The sequence below is a fragment of the Copadichromis virginalis genome, linkage group LG7, assembly GCF_057382275.1.
Source record: "Copadichromis virginalis isolate Kocher_CV1m ecotype Utaka linkage group LG7, C_Virginalis_male_GT1.1, whole genome shotgun sequence".
Classification (NCBI taxonomy): domain Eukaryota; kingdom Metazoa; phylum Chordata; class Actinopteri; order Cichliformes; family Cichlidae; genus Copadichromis; species Copadichromis virginalis.
Genome location: NC_140624.1, coordinates 42399230 through 42405359, shown reverse-complemented (window position 1 = coordinate 42405359; position 6130 = coordinate 42399230). Strand labels below are relative to the sequence as shown.

The following is a 6130-nucleotide window of genomic DNA, read 5'->3' as shown; positions in this document are numbered from 1 at the left end:
GGTGTCATCTTGCTTTCTTCAAAACAACAATGGTGTCAGTGCAGACATTACTGCAATGATCCTTTTGCTTTTTGCTGTTCGCTTCAGGATCTTGAACAGTAAAGGGAGTAAAGGACACACAATAAATTATATTATTAATCTAACATTAGATATTTATCATTGACATCTCAGGGAAGCCTAATGTTCTAAAGGCAAAGGCTAACCCTCACCGCCTTGTTGTGAAAGGTAGCTGCTTGTTTCTTGAGGGTTACAAAGACCTCACCTTTGCCACTTATAACATGCTGTGTTTATACACAGGTGTATAAACACTAAAGTCAAATTATGGAGACAAACAGGTTAAGCACCCCCAGAACAGTGTGTTTATGTCTTTCCCAAGAACAACAAGGAATGTGCTGGTTTCCAAGTAACAAATTAACGTTGCCATCCTTGAATGCCCTTATACAATTACACTTTTTTTAGAGAGCCTTATAAGGTGATCAGCTAGTTTTATGCTGAAAACCCAAAGCCAAACATAGGCAAGGTATGGTAAAAGGGCCTTGGTTTCAACAATTCGATATCACACAGTGTATGAGCCCATTTTTCCAGTAAACTTAGAACTAACTGGATGCTCGACTGGGACCATTACTGTAATATAGTGATTCTTGAAGATTTGTAGAACAGCTGATAAATGTAGGTGAATAAAGGAGCTCAGAGGTGTACTTTTCTGTTAATTTATGACTTCATACAGCCTTTATACAGCCATCTTCACCACAGTATTCAACAAGGGTACACTCTAAAAAATATTCGTTGTGTTTGTCGGTAGAACTTAACAAAAAAGCATTTTTCTGCTAAAAAAAGTAAGTTGCCTACATGTACACGTTTCAGTGAGTTGAATAATCAATGTTAGAAGTCAGTGCAACACAAAAATTAAAAAACAGCTCCTTAACTTAAATGTTTGAGTATATTGAATAAAATACTTTTGTCATCAATCAACAACAGAAAATATTAAGTTTGTGTAACATGTAAAAATGAGTTTCAACATCCTTCCTGTTTGAATTGAGACCATTCAGACAGACGAGGGCAACCCCGTAGCATATGTTCGTATCGTGCGCAACAGTTTCTGGATTCTTGTGGCTTCGTGGGAGAAGAGGTGTGTTTGCCCTCGACTGTGTTCGGTGAGTTAAGTAAGTACTGAATTCTAAATAGATGAATTACAAGTTATATTTGTACACTCTAAAATGTCATATTAAAAAAAACTGAAATTTGATGGTTTTAATCGTAATTTAGCAGAGTAGAGTTGTTGTTGTTTTTTTAAGTTTAGCTAGCCGTTTCTTTTAGCTAGCAAACGTTCCTCACAAATAAAAGAGTACAGATACAATTAAAACATGTCACTTGTCAGGTTACATTTGGTTAGCTGATAGACTATGCCGACAGCAGAGCATGTTCAATTTGAACCCGTATATGTTCAAATTAACCGGTCAGTAGCTGCCTGCATTTTTATCATGGTGTCAGAGTAAATTCGTGTTTCCACAAGATGGTCTCGGGTGAGGTAACTAATTACTGACAGAGTCAAATGTGGTGAATTTATCCCTGACTAAAAGTATTTCTATCAATTGTGTTGATGTTCTAAGCTCGACTGGGAATTCTGCCTGAGATTAAAGTTGGTTGACCTAGCAAAAAAAAAACCAAAAAGCAATATTGTGTGTGTGTGTGTGTGTGTGCGCGCGTGCATACGACTTGCATTTGCTTTCTGTAATTGTAAGCATAATGTAAAGTGTGGGATTGTGGCATGTCCACAGTGGTATTTAAATAGTTTAAAAGAAATTTCTCTTGCACATTTGGATTTGACACCTTATTACAAGTTTAAACTGCAGTCTGTAGATGTCAATTTTAAAATTCAATTTTGTTCAGTCTTTATGATTAATCTTTTTCAGTGTTGCATTGTAGTGTTTTAGAGAAGGTTTTATACTTAAAATAGCTTGTTAACTCAAAAGCTTCAATAATTCTTTGCATTACAAAAGGTCGCAGTAAATTTCAAAATGCATTGGACTTGCAAAATTTGCAAGTTTGAAACATCAAGAAGGAATGAGCTCTTAAAGCATTACAGGCTTAAACATAGCCATGGTGGACTGTTTATACCTTGCCTGTACTGGGATTGTTACTGCTCATTTGAACATGTGCTTCTCATAGGAACCGAAAACACACTCCTCACTCATTGGATGACTTCAAGCCTGAGCTGATACAGAGGTGTGTCAGTCGTTTGAATGCAGGAGATGATCCTCTTGAGGAACATAATGAAAATCCATTGTGTGAAGATGTAGCAAATGAAGAGGATGAAGAAATTGGGGAATTGCCTAATTTAATTGAGAAACATTTAGCCCACCTACTACTAAAACTGGAAAGTATATATAATGTACCTCGCAGGTGTATTGATGAATTAGTTGTTACAGTTACAGTTATAGTTCATGTCATTCTCTGATTCAGGTCCTATTCATCAAAAGCACAATTGTGCTGTTGATGAAATTTAGGTTACATTTACTTTTAGTCACTTTATCCTATTGCTAGCAAAGTGGGCATTTAAAGCAGGCCAGTGTGTAACAGTTTAAATTGAAGTTACAAAGATTAAATCTTTATTTCTTTTAAAAACATATTTAAAATCAATATTTGGCACAATGCAAGTCACATAAATGTAATAGTTTTGACTTTTCACCTAATAAACTGTAAGTTTAAGTTTTGTTTTGCTTTTTTTATTCTCCAGAGTTCGGTGGAAATGAAGAGAGAGGTCGCAATCCGTTGCCTGAAGGTGTATCTGAAAGAGAAGGAAGAGGATCTCTTCAGAGAACAGCTGGTAGGTGAATCTCGCATTCTTTTGTGTTTTATTTTTAAATGGCACATAAAATGCTGACATGTTTCCATTTAAACTACCTACTTGCCAGGATGGTGAACAACAGTTCCCAGAAGAAGTGGTAAAGATTGTAGACACCAGACGAGCAGCAGTGTCTCTCCCAGCTGTCGCTAAAATTGTGATTGAAGGAACAGCAGTCCTGGAAGACCTTGATGTGCCCAGAGTGTGTGCCTTAATGATGGGGCTTATATACACTCTCAATCTGAGCTACCCAAAACAAGTAAAGAACACTCTAGAGGTATTTCTGGAACTTGATGGGCTTAAACCAGTCCACGGGTAATGTCTGTTAAGTGCAAACTTCTGTCATGAAACGAATGTGAATTGGACTGTAGTATTCCGATGTGCCTGTTACGTTTTTGTATGCAGTCCTAGATGAGTGTAGTTTTGAGAAAAGTTTGTAATACATATAATCTTAGCTTTGGATTGTTCTGTTGTTGAACATTAAAATCTTTTGTCATTTCCTTGATTCTGCGACAAGTTGAACAAGTTGATACCAATTTAAGTTAATGTTAATGTACATGAAGTACTTTTTTTTTTTAGTCATTTATAATTAAAGGGCTGCTGTAATGTCTCATTTATGTTGTATTGACACAGAAGTGTATTACTTTGAAAATGTTTTGTAATAAAATAATCAATTGTAATAAGTGAAATGGCTTTGTGTGATTTTTAGAAAAGCTACTATAGAAACCTAAACTAATTGGCATGGATAATTGTGAGTAGGATACATGTAAAAAAGTTCGTTGGTGTAACTCAACTAATGTAATTTCTCAACTTAATTTTACCAGAAATTTTAAATTAATATTAGGTTGCATAAACTTAATTATGCTTGTGGAGGTCAAGGTAAATCATGTTGGTTTGTTAAACAAGTTGAGTTAGCCAAACCTAAAAATTACTTGCTGAATTTACTTAATAATATGCAAAATTTGTAACTTAAAAAGCTGAGTGGAAATTGTTACCTTACTTTTTTAAGTTGAGGCAACAAAATATTTTTTAGAGTGTATGGCTTGTTGAATACAAGCTTAACCATAAAGATAAAGATACATCTGGGGTTTTGTTTTTTGCAATTAAAACATTGCACAACAAACGAATCACATCATTGATGAACAAGGGGTAAGGTTCAACCACTGGTCTAAGTCTTCCTTTTATTCTCAACGTGCTGAGAGGTCTCATCCTAAGACTTGCAAGATATCAATCTAAAAAAAAAAGAGTTCCCAGCATGCCATTCAGCATACTAACAAAACAGACCTAAGCCTTTTTTTCCTTTTTTTTGCAAAGCTTGCACTCACCTGTACTCCTGTGCGCACTGATATATCCTCATATGAAAACAACTACAGTAGAACTTTTATGAGACTGGACTGAAACTCACTCCTTCCCACACATAAAAATGATTAAAAAAAACTATCCTCATTGTCAGCAACAACATCCACACCATCTATTACCCTGCTGGCTAAGTTATGTAAGCCTCTGATTGTACCCGACATTACTAAACATGAGAAGAAAATGGATTTATTTTATGTGCAAATACTGAAACAGGTTCTGTATGAGTTTCACTGTCCTTAAATTCATTCTACTTAGTCCCGCATCTTGATTTGTTTACACTACATCGAGGAAGAGGTGCTTCAACTGTCAAGTGATAATTGCCTGTCCTTATTTGAGATAAGGGCAGTGACATACCACTTTGCTTTCAAACTGCAACCACTTTGTGATCATACTTTATTTTTGAACATTCATCACACTGCAGTAAACAACTAAAGTGACCAATCATGGCTCCACTTTGGTCCATTAATCCACAGTACCTACTTCAACGTAAGTACACCGTGTCATTTAGCTGTCCTTTTCTTTTTTTACTTCATGCGACACAAGGTGAGAAGTGTTTTATTGATTTAAAATTTGAGGGGGAAAAGTCACAATAATGCTCATGATTGTGCTGCCAGGATCCTTTTTTTAACAACAGGATCTGTGTTTTCAGCATAACAGCTAATAATAATCAAGTCTTACCAAGAAAATAATACATCCATCCACTTTCTTTACCTCTTATAACCATTCAGTGACATCTCTCTTTTGGATAGGGCGATCCTATAAAAGCTGTTTCATCACAGGATAAAGGTGAACACTCAGAGCAACTTTATGCTGGTATGCATTAACAATTCATGATAGGAGGTCGAGTGGATCCAATGCAAGCACAATTCCCCAGGGCCACCAGATTCTCCACACTGGAGATGTAACTATAGTTAAAACTATAGATAAAGCAGTGTTAAGCAAACATTCAGTTAAAGCACAGTTACTGCTGTTCATTCCTCATTTTTTATCTGAAGCTGTCGTGTGAGTAGCTGACTGACACGTTTTATTTTTTATTTTGTTTTCAAGCTATCTTTTCTATCCTGCAGAGAAAGCTCTGACTTTCCTTCTCAGTGAGGAGGAAAGTCTCAGTGCGGCAGCACACATTAATCTCCGTGGCTGAAAATAACTTGTCTTTCAGATAGACAGCAGATAGCGCAGTCTGCAAAGCCGTTTTACGCAAGCAACACTATCTCAACATCTTTGGTGTGTTTGATTTTAACAGCTTAAAGCATGAAACTGGATTTTTCTTGCTATAGGCAGCCTTTTCCCTAAAGCAGTCATGTTTCTGTGAAAGAAAAGTTAGACATGGCACTGACCAAGCTGACTGTACGGTATCAGTTTAAAGATGGTTTCTTGGACCACTTCCACTGATAAATTCTCTCTGACACAACGTTAGAAGGCCAGGGAGCAAAAGATAACGCTGACTATGTTATATCACTGGTAAGGCTGGTTTGTAAGTCTGCCAGAGACTACTGGGATTCTTTTCACACAACTCACACTGACAAATATAAGATAATAACTCCGATGTGTTAAGTATTGCATTTATTGAATGAGCATAGAATTTATTAACATACACAGTAATGTTTTACAGGGTTGTAGATATGAATGCTTCAGTATAGAATTGTTGAGTTTTGTCAGTACAGTTAGCAAACATAACAGAAACCATTTAAGCTAATTCCTTCATCCGTTACTGAACATAGCATCTACACACATCCCCACTGCTTTGGTCTGGTTACAGATTCAGAAGCAGTCTATCTCTCCACAGTGTAGTGTAGCACCTCTTACAATTGGCTAGTTAAGGTCTTGGAGTCAACACTGTCAAATTACACACCTAATTTGTTACAATAAGCAAGTAAGCATTTTCATGGCATCATCAAGTGTCACTTTGAAACTTGTGCTCTATAT

The 6130-nt window shown here is 36.2% G+C and overlaps 1 long non-coding RNA gene across 3 annotated transcripts; it reads left to right on the top strand.

Annotated features, from left to right (window-relative positions):
- Positions 1-809: 809 nt before the first annotated feature.
- Positions 810-3534, top strand: LOC146705690 (uncharacterized). 3 transcript variants are annotated; one of them, XR_014921396.1, is made up of 4 exons: positions 810-1163; positions 2170-2226; positions 2738-2827; positions 2916-3534. It is a non-coding gene; the product is annotated as an uncharacterized LOC146705690 (long non-coding RNA). The 3 variants fall into 3 exon arrangements; XR_014921395.1 differs by having other exon boundaries at positions 811-1154; positions 2170-2827; XR_014921394.1 differs by having other exon boundaries at positions 811-1163; positions 2170-2827.
- Positions 3535-6130: the final 2596 nt, after the last annotated feature.